The sequence below is a fragment of the Papaver somniferum genome, unplaced genomic scaffold (assembly GCF_003573695.1).
Source record: "Papaver somniferum cultivar HN1 unplaced genomic scaffold, ASM357369v1 unplaced-scaffold_125, whole genome shotgun sequence".
Taxonomy (NCBI): Eukaryota; Viridiplantae; Streptophyta; class Magnoliopsida; order Ranunculales; family Papaveraceae; genus Papaver; species Papaver somniferum.
The window spans coordinates 5,412,129-5,423,913 of record NW_020621603.1 but is presented as its reverse complement, the minus strand read 5'-3'; positions in this window follow the sequence as shown (position 1 = coordinate 5,423,913).

The window sequence follows — 11,785 nt, the reverse complement described above, 5'->3', positions numbered from 1 at the left end:
AGAGTCGATTCTCCTTTAACCTTTAGTTTTCTTATCTAAAACCAGGTTAATGACTTAAAGACTTCATTGGGATTGTGAAGCCAGACCGATACTACTTTTATCGTGGTTGTGAGATCTGATCATCTTCTATCGTACGAGTACAATCTATTAATTGGCTTGAGATCGTGAGAGTTCTCCGATAGGCAAGATAAAGAAGTCACAAACATCTTCGTCTCACTGTTTGTGATTCCTCGACAAACCTCCTGTGTAGTCAGGAAGGATTGTAGAGAGGTGATTGATTAATCTAGGTTTTTCTTCGGGAATATAAGACCGGATTATCAATTGGTTCCTGTTCACCTTGATTTCATATCTTAAGACGAAACAAAAACCTAAGGTTTTTTATAGGAGACAGATTTATCCTTAGATAGACTATTCTGTGTGAGACAGATTTGTTTATTACCAAGTCTGTGATTTTGGGTTGCAGCAACTCTTGGTTGTGGGTGAGATCAGATAAGGGAATCAAGTGCGCAGTATCCTGATGGGATCAGAGACGTAGGAGTACAACTATACCTTGAATTAGTGGGAGACTGATTGGGGTTCAACTATAGTCCAGTCTGAAGTTAGCTTGGAGTAGGATAATGTCTGTACCGGCTTAATACAGTGTGTATTCAACCTGGACTAGGTCCCAGGGTTTTCTGCATTTGAGGTTTCCTCGTTAACAAAATTTCTGGTGTATGTGTTATTTATTTTCCGCATTATATTTGTTATATAATTGAAATAATACAGCTTGTGCATTCGTGATCATTAATTGGAAATCCGACCTTCGGTTGTTGATTGATATTGATTGATCCTTGGACATTGGTCTTTGGTACCGTCCAAGTATTCCTTGTATTTGATTAGAACTTGTTGATTTCTATTAGCTTGAGTAATATCAAAAACAAGAGAGAGATATTAACTCCTTGAGATACTTTTATCTAGATTGAGTCTGACTGTCTAGTTGATTCTCTAGCAAAGTATTTCGGAGTTAGTCCATACATATTGCTAAGCGAAATATTGGGTGGTGTTGTTAGACCCCCGCTTTTTCACCCCTCATCAACATCGTATCCATCGTTTGAATCACTTTCATCTAAAAGATCATCCAACTGTTCATCTAGGTGTGTTTCCCGGTTATACACAGTTTCCGACCATGGAGAGGATGAGAAAGATTTCTCATGAGAAGCAGAGCTTTGAACCAAGTCAAAACTTTTCTGAACTGGTGATGTGTTGTTTGAGATATCACTACTATCCATAGAGTCAGATTGCTACAATCACATACTTATAAGGTCTTAAACATGTTTGCCTGCTTTGATACCAAATAAAAAAGCGGGGGGTCTAACAACCACACCCAATATTTCGTTTAGGAAATCTATATGGACTAACTCCAATATACTTCCAAGAGAATCAACTGGACATTCAGAATCAATCAAGGAAAATACATCCAAGAGTTATATCTCTGTGTCTCAATGTAATCAGCAAATCAAACAGATAGAAATCCGCGATCTTGATTATTATGAGAACCAACTTGAACGGTACCGAAGACTAATGTTCAAGTGTCAATCAATTTATATCAACAACCAAAGGTTGGATTATCTAATTGATTGAACTACGCACAACCTGTGATATTTCAATTATATAAACAAATATAATGCGGAAAAGAAATAACACCGACACCAGAAATTTTGTTAACGAGGAAACCGAAAATGCAGAAAACCCTGGGACTTAGTCCAGATTTGAACACCACACTGTATTAAGCCGCTACAGACTCTAGCCTACTACAAGTTCACTTCGGACTGAAATATGGTTGAGTCCTAACCAATCTCACACTTATTAAGGTACAGTTACCTTCCTTACGTCTCTGAATCCTAGCAGGACTCTACGCACTTGATTCCCTTAGTTGATCTCACCCACAACTTAGAGTTCCTACGACCCAAAGTCGAAGACTTGATAAACAAATTTGTCTCACACTGAAAAGTCTATTGAATAGATAAATCTGTCTCCCACAGAAATACCTACGAGTTTTTGTTTCGTCTTTTGATAAATCAAGGTGAACATGAACCAATTGATACACCGGACTTATATTCCCGAAGAACAACCTAGTAATATCAATAACCTCGTAATAACTTAACCGTATGGTAGCGGAACAAGATATTGTTGAATCGCAAAGAATGAGACGAAGAGCTTTGTGATTACTTTTTATCTTACCTATCAGAGATTAAATCTCGAGCAAATCTTAAAAAAGATAATACTCGATACGATAGAACAAAGTAAGATCCAAACACACAACTATATAGAAAATAGTTTGGTCTGGCTTCAGAATCCCTGAAGTATTTAAGTTGTCAACCTATAATGGTTGTAGAAAAACCTATGTTAAAGGAGAATCGACTCTAGTCGCAACTAGTATCACACAAGAGGTGTGGGGATTAGGTTTCCCAGTTGCTAGAGTTCTCCTTTATATAGTCTTCAAATCAGGGTTTGCAATCAATGTTACCTTGGTAGCAAAGCATTCAATATTCACCGTTAGATGAAAACCTGATTAGATTCAAGCCAATATCTTTCAACCGTTAGATGTCTTGGCTTGTTACACACAAATGAAATGTACCTTCATTTAGATATGGGTAACCGTACCTAAACGTGTACACTTAGTTGGATCAACAATAGTTAACCGAAGTTAGCCATATGAACACTTTCATATCAACCTTGTTCATCTTAATCACAACTAGTTCAAATGACTCAAATGTAACTAGTTATAGAGTTGTTCAATTGTTTATATTCTCATAGAAATATACAAGACACAATTGAAGCAAAATCGGGTTTGACTCACTCAAATCAATTCATGAACATTATAGCCACGGTTTGCGAAGATTGCATTCCTTATTATATAAATGCATTTTTTCATGAGTATGTAAACATAGTTAACCGATTTTAGAACTTAACCCACTAAAGTATGCAAACGGTTACACATACTTAAGTTCTCGGACTTGGTCTTGTTCGCCAGTATGCAAACGGGTACGCATACTGTCGTTCATGACCGAACTCAGTTGAAATCAGTACGCATACGGGTATGCATACTATAGTTCCCGGACTTCAACTGTTGAATCAGTGCGTATACGGGTATGCATACTAAATTTCCGGACTTGGATTACCCTTGAAATAATTAGCATACAAATACGCATACTATCAATATCCAATCAATGGTTAATTGTTCAAAACTCTGAAACATTCTTAGAAGACGAGAATAGTTGTCTCACACAAACTATTAGCCTCAAAGTAGTTTTCATGTGATCAAATGATCAATATGAAACATTCCGAGTCTACATCAAGTGACTGTCTCACACAAATCATATAAGATGTTACCAGGCGATTTTCACATGATCATATTTTGACTTTCGTCAAGAATAAAAGATGAACTTGGTTAAAGCGAAAGCTTACCAATACATATTTCGAAAAATAAGCGATTTAAACTCAGCTCGAAATATCAAATGTGTATAATTTAAATTTTGTATAGATATACGACTTTTGTCTCAATAGGAGATATAATAAAAATAGACTTCTGAGTGATAGATGAGTTCAAGTCTCCACATACCTTTTGTTGATGAAGTTCCACAAGACCCCTTAGTAGTTCTTCGTCTTCAATCAATGATCGTCGTGAAGTCTAAAACTCAACTACACATTCTATCCTAATCCGAGACATAGCTATAAGTAGACTAGAAACCAAGACTTATAGTTTTGACAACTAAACTTGACAAACAAGCTTGAGTTAGCAATGATTGTGAGTTCGACCGAGCAGTGCTCTGACAAAAACATATTTTATTAAGCATTGAGTCTACGCTTCAAGTAAATTCCAGAAGGAAAATCATTTTGTAAGTAGAGCTTCTCTAACTTATACCACAATACCTTTGCAGAGATTTCACTCGAAAAGTTATGAGTGATATATCTTGAAAACATAAACGAATAGTTGAACATGCCTTCAAATCAAGGTCATCCCACCTCTCATCGGTCTAATGCTTTGGAAACACTGTTGGCTTTGCCTTGTGAAATTATTCTTCCTATTGATTTGTTTCATACTAACAAGAATATCTTTTACATCAGTTTGCCGTGATGTGAAATTATTCTTCCTATTGAACTTGATAATATCAAATCCATGCACCTTCAAAAATCCACATAATGTAGAATCGGACATCTTCACTTGTAACTATGATCCCCTCCATGCTCAACACACCACTTGTTAGGGTTAAGACCTATTATAGTTAACGTTTCACAAGATACTAGTTCTTTAGATCACGTTGAACTAAAGAAAGCGGAAAACAAGATGCACGAAACGGAAACAAAGACACAAAATTCAACGTTGTTCGGCAATAAGCCTTATGTCTAAAAACAGTTGCGATCAACTCTTATTATATAACATATTATAGATAATTAAACCTTAACGGTTGATGAATCAATCAATCAAACTATGACCAGGAGAATGTTGTTCACAAACCTCAAACAATTCTCTATGAACAAAACGTTCTATACCCTAAAACTTACTATTTATGAGAACTATTCTCTAAACTGTGTTGTATATGTTTCTCTAAGACTTGTACGCCTATTTGTATAGGTTACAAACTTATCTTCCAAGTATATGAGTTATACAAGTGTTGATGGTGGATTTTTGACAAAGGCTAAAATCGTAAAATCATAATTTTGCATATTTCTGACATGACTTTAGACTCGTATGTTAAATTCATATTGTAGGATTCTGACGTGAAATCTCATGTCATAATCTCTAACTGAGGGTATGTTAGGGCATAGCTCGGTTGACCTCGCATGCGTTGCTATCTCAAGCATGTTTGTCAATGTTAGTGATCAAAACTATGAGTCTTGATTTCTATCCTACATAGCTAAGTCTCGGACTAGAATAGAAAAGTGTAGTTGATCTCAAGGACTTCATGGAGATTCATCACACAACGACGAAGATCTACACAAGGAACCGTGGAACTTCATCAACGAAAAGGTATGTGGAGACTTGAACATATCTATCACTCAAAAGTCTATCTCTTCTATCTCCTACTTCTTATGAGACAAAAGTCGTATGCTATATAGAATGGGTCATACACATTTGGTATTTCGGGCCGAGTATATCTCGCCTATCTATATCCCGAAATCATGTGTTAGTAAAGCGTTTCGCTTTGATCGGGTTTATCTTCACCTAATGACGAAAGTCATATTGTTTCAATCACTTTGACGAGAAATAGTGTAACGACTATATAACGTCCTCTAAGAATGTTTCAATGGTTGGGATGAGAGTTTAGGTCAATATAACCAATGATGGATATAAGCATTGTGTGGTAACACATATGTGCATAAGTCTTATTCCTTAATCCGAAGTTTGCTAACTTTGTTGATTGAGAGAAACCGGAGGAATTGGACTTTCCAAGTCCGCGAACTCAGTTTGCAAACTCAGTCAGCGAACTTACGGAAGTTCTCTTGCCGAGAATTTCTGCTGGGATTTTCCAAAAACTCGTTTGCGTGTTTAGTCCGCGAACTGGCAGAAGTCTCCTTGCCTAGATTTTCTGCTGAGTTTGGAAAACTTTGCCGGTTGCCTTAAGTCCGCGAACTTGTTTGCGTACTTTTGATCTAAAGATGTGCTCTGAACATGAAACTTAAATTACTAAGGAATGCAGTATGCAAACCGTGTCTGTAAAGTTCATGAACCGATTCAATCGAATCGAATCATCTTTGTTTCAATTGTGTCTTGTGTAGTTACATAAGATCTCATAGCAATTGAACAACTCTCTAACTAGTTCATTTGAGTCAATTGAACTAGTTATGGTGAAGAAGAACAAGGTTAATGTGAAATTCCCATATGGTTAACCTTTTGGGTTACTATGTCGAACCAACACACACGTACACGTTTGGGCACGGTTTTCACAAACCCAGTAAACGTATATCTCAAGTGTGTGTGACAAGCTAAGTTTTCGATCTAACGGTTGAGAAATACTAGCTTGAATCTAAATCAGGTTTTCATCTAACGATGACTATGGATTGCTTTGTAACTAAGGCAAAACCCATATTTGAAGACTATATATAGGAGATATCTAGCATTGGGAAAAACTAATCCCCACACGTCTATGTGATACTAGTGCGCTCGCTAGAGTCGATTCTCCTCTAACCTTTGGTTTTCTTCTCTAAAACCAGGTTAACGACTTAAAGACTACATTGGGATTGTGAAGCCAGACCGATACTACTTTTATCGTAGTTGCGTGATCTGATCTTGCATCTTCTCTCGTACGAGTACAATCTATTGATTGGCTTGAGATCGTGAGAGTTCTCGGATAGGCAAGATAAAGAAGTCACAAACATCTTCGTCTCACTGTTTGTGATTTCTCGACATCTTCTTGTGTAGTCAAGAAAGATTTTTGAGAGGTGATTGATTAATCTAGGTTGTTCTTCGGGAATATAAGACCGGATTATCAATTGGTTCATGTTCACCTTGATTTCATATCTTAAGACGGAACAAAAACCTAGGGTTTTTCTGTGGGAGACAGATTTATCTTTTGATAGACTTTTCCGTGTGAGACAGATTTGTTTATTATCAAGTGTGCGATTTTGGGTTGCAGCAACTCTTGGTTGTGGGTGAGATCAGCTAAGGGAATGAAGTACGCAGTATCCCGCTGGGATCAGAGGCGTAGGAGTACAATTGTACCTTGAATTAGTGGGAGACTGATTGGGGTTCAACTATAGTCCAGTCCGAAGCTAGCTTGGAGTAGACTAGTGTCTGTAGCGGCTTAATACAGTGTGTATTCAATCTGGACTAGGTCCCGGGGTCTTTCTGCATTTGCGGTTTCCTCGTTAACAAAATTTCTGGTATCTGTGTTATTTCATTTTCCGCATTATATTGTTTATCTTTATAATTGAAATAATACAGGTTGTGCGTTAAAGTTTAATCGATTTGAGATCCGACCTTTTGGTTGTTGATTTCATTGATTAAGACTTGGACATTGGTCTTTGGTACCGTCCAAGTTATTCCTTGTATTTGATAAAGACCTGCTATTATTTTTTAGCTTGAGTAAAATTCAAATCAAGAGAGAGATATTAACTCCTTGAGATACTTTTATCTAGATTGAGTCTGACTGTCTAGTTGATTCTCTAGCAAAGTATTTCGGAGTTAGTCCATACAGATTGCTAAGCGAAACATTGGGTGGTGTTGTTAGACCCCCACTTTTTCAATTGGTATCAGAGCAAGCAAATACACTAAGACCTCATCAGTCTGTGTTTGTACCGATATGACTCTATGGACAGAGGTGCTATATCTACTAACGTACCACCAGTCTTTGATGACTCTAACTACTTATGGTGGAAAATTTCTATGCGATCCTTCATCCAGTCGCGTGATTTTCAATCATGGGTATATGTTGTCAATGGATATGATGCGCCCGTTGTTGCAGTTGGAGACGTAAATGTTCCCAAGAATATTGGTGAATATAATAATGCCGAGATTCTTGCTGCGAAGCAGAATTCTGAAGGGTTAAATGCTATCATACATGCCATTGCCCCAAGTCTTCAAAACCATGTGTCTAATTGCACTAGGTTTAAAGATGCTTGGGATATCTTAGAAAGCGTATTTGAAGGTAAATCCAGTGAAAAGGAAGATAAGATTAAAAACCTTAATTCCGATTGGGAAAACCTGCATATGGAAGATGAAGAGTCATTTGATGAGTTTAATCACAAAGTGTCTGAAATTGTTATTGCATCTTTTGCATTGGGTAAGACTATTCCTGAAAAGGACATTGTGATGAAAATTCTCAGATCGCTGCCATCTAGATACGAGTATAAGAAGCATGCCATCGTTGAGGGGAATAACCTCGATAATCTTTCCAGAAACACCTTGGTTGGAAAGTTAAAGATCTTTGACCATGAGCATACATCCAAAGTCGGTAAGGATGTTTCCTTTAAAGCACAGAAGAACACCAAATTACTTGTCAAAGGTAAAAGTGTTCATGTCTCTGAGGATGATCAGTCTGAGGATGAGTTTTCGGATGAAGATATTGATAAATCAGTCTCCTTGATCACAAGACAGTTTAGGGATCTTCTGTTGAAGAGAAGCAAACGGTTTTCAAAAGACAAACCTAAGTCATCAGACAAACCTCACGGTCGCGTACCTCCTAAAAACAGGGATGCTGACGAGGCTGATGACGAGGACATGCCTTAGTGCTTTAAGTGTAAGGGTTTTGGCCATTTTCCTAACGAAATCCCAAATTGTATAAAATACACTGGGAACAAAGTTCTAGATGTAACACTTGATGAAATGTCTGAAACGTATGATTCTGATGAAGATAAAAAATCCAGTGTAGGGATTCTTTGTGAAAACATCGATTTTAATACTTGTAGCAATACATATATCAACCTCAAAGGGTTCGGAGAAAAAGGAAACCCAATCGAGATGGAGGATTCACTGAATCCGGTAACTGGAAACCCTATCAGTGATGTTTCAGGATCAACAATATGTCTAGCTTCTTGCACATCTCAGATGCCTAAATACTATCCAAGATTGACATGATCGTCTTGTTCAATGAAGGGACATGAACTACCAAGGTGTTACAAATACAAGCACCAAATAAGGCGCGCAAGCAAACTTCAACGAAGAGTAAATCGATTAGAAAGAAAGATGAGACTTGCTCAGAAGAGCGCCGAGGTATGTAGGATCTTATAATAAGACCATTTGAAAAGAAAATATGGTCAAATCGGTTTGATAGACAGAGATCAGAGGATTCCTCCCATGAGGAAAAGATTGACAAATCGTTGTTCATCGCAACACAACTTGATTGTGTTGTTAGGAAAATCTTGTCTCATGTGCCTGATCAAAAAAAGACAAGATTGAGTGTTGATCCAAGCTTCAGAAAAGTTTTTCCTTCTTTTCTTAGATTTGTTATTTTTTGTCTATCAAAAAAAAGAAAGGGTTAGTATCGACAATTCTACTCTTTATAGGGTTTTAGAGTTGGGGGTATGCGAACCTGTCAATAGGTTTCAAACCCTACATTCCTTTTTCCTTTTTGATATCCTTTATAAGACTGCTTGTTGAGTTAAGTTATTCCATCACACAAATCCAGTTGTTCATAACTGTTCTCAAAGAACTATGTCATCAGATGGAAAGGATGTCAACATGATTGTTAAGCCATCAATCAAGGATAAAGAGAAATCTCCTGTTTCTAAGTCCCTGAAAAGAAAAAGAAGGAATACAAGAAAACCCAGGGCTGTTACTCCTAACTCTCAGAAGTTTTCCGATGTTCTTGATGAGTTAAAGGAAATAAGAAGGGAGATTTGTGAAATAAATACTTTCGTATATAAATTCTTGGAAATTCAAAGGACCCTAATTCGACCTTTTCAGCCAAGACAATTCGTGGGTATTGACACTTATCTCCGTGAACCTTATGTCCCGATGGCTGTTGATAACAAGGAGTTCGGGAATGATAAATAATTTCTCAAAGGAATTGTTGCCTAGTATGTCTTCTTTTTGGTTTAGTTGGAAGAATAACTAGTGCTTTCAATAGCAATGATTGTGACTACACATAGCTATTTTTGTTTTCATCTTCTTATGTTATTTTTTAGGTTTATTGGTTTTAAATTCTAAAATTGGAGGATGATGTTATTGCAGTATTGATCTTTATGATTTTGTGATATTGCAATTTGATTATGGGATATGTATTGTTTGCGTCCGTGAACTTGAAGGTCCCATATACTGTCAAAAGTAAAGTCGTTCATGAATTGGTATTCGTATTGATGAAAGGACGAATGTACTTTTGACAATTAAAAAAGTTATGCCTATGCAGTCATGTATTTGATGGAAAATAGGATAAAATATTTTATGTGACAAGGATAAAGTCTATTATGTCGTTATGATGGAAAATAGAATAGATCCTTGTATGTATTCCATGGTATTGATCTTCGTTGATCCATTCTTTTTGTATTACCATGAAGGCTCCATTGTGTGTTTTATGTTGAGCATGATACAACTAAGTCGATTTTTCTTATTGGCTTGTTGGTTGTTCCATAAGATGCTATATGTTGAGCATTATGAACTAAATTAATAATCTTGGTTTGTTATTTAGTTATTTTCTCCGAAAGTTTCTTTTGTTGAGCAAATCTTTTGACAATTAAATTGATTACCTCCGTGATTAGTTTGGTTGTTTGTATTCCAATTAGATTAATTATGGGTTCTCTTGTAATTAGTCTAGTTGAGTTTTCATATATTCCACAAATTCTTGTGTTGAGTATATGAACGGCTATATTAACCATGTTCTATTGGTTGATGTAGTCGTATATTGCGTAAGGTTTTCCTTATGTTGAGTGTGTGAACGATTAAGTTAGTCATCTCCGTATGATTACCTTAGTCGTAGCTCCGTAAGTTTACTTATGTTGAGCACTATCAATTAAATTGATCACTTTTGTGGTTTGATTTAGTTGTGTATTCCAATTAAATTAATCATGGGTTTACTTGTGATTAATTTGATTGAGTTTTGGATATAGAAAATCGTTCCTATGGTTTTTGGCGTCCAATTAAAAATCCTTCTTTTCTTTCGAAATTAAGGTCGCTCTTGTTGTTCTTTCGGGAATGACATCAAATGGGGGAGAGTTCTTTGAACTTGTGCTTAATGGTAATATCTTGCGGGGTGTGCGGCTGTGGAATTTTATAGGGGTTATCTTGTATCTTAAAACTCCTTGATGAATGCATTTAGCTTCGGCTTTATGATTGCATCTAAATTAAGTTGGTATGTGTTTTTTCTTTTAGTCTATGAAATGTCTCTTGTGGAAATTTCATTATGATCCCGTTGTTTTACCTTTGCCAATTTTATTGACAAAAAGGGGGAGAAATAATGTAGTTCACACTACATATACATATGGTTTTCGGATCATTGTGTAATTGGGAGTGGTTTCCATAATCGAGATGGAGTATTGACTAAGGGGGAGTGATACATATCATAGTAGTATTATTGTTAAAGTCGTGATGCAATTGGACTTTGATGTTACATAATAATACTATGTCATTGTATAATGATGATTGAGAATCTCGATTTCTCTCATTGTTATAGCTACGAATCTTCAACAACGGTGATGCTAAACTTACAACCTTTGGGATCATTGGAGTACTTGGAAGGACGAATATTTCAGGGAACGTTGAAGATTAGATTATGGAATATGAGCCACTAAAGTTTATCTTTTTTGTATTCCATATGTATTAATATTTTTGTCACTAAAATTGACTAAGGGGGATATTGTTAGAGCATAGCTCGGTCGACCTCGCATGCGTTGCTATCTCAAGCATGTTTGTCAATGTTAGTGATCAAAATTATGAGTCTTGATTTCTAGCCTACATAGCTAAGTGTCAGACTAGGATAGAAAAGTGCAATTGATCTCAAGGACTTCATGGCGGTTCATCATACAACGACAAAGATCTACACAAGGAACCGTGGAACTTCATCAACAAAAAGGTATGTGGATACTTGAACATATCTATCACTCAAAAGTCTATCTCTTCTATCTCCTACTTCTTATGAGATAAAAGTCGTATGCTATATAGAATGGATCATACACATTTGATATTTCGAGCCGAGTATATCTCGCCTATCTATATCTCGAAATCATGTGTTGGTAAAGCGTTTCGCTTTGATCGGGTTTATCTTCACCTAATGACGAAAGTCATATTGTTTCAATCACTTTGAAAATTTCTTTGACGAGAAATAGTGTAACAACTATATAACGTCCTCTAAGAATGTTTCAATGGTTGGAA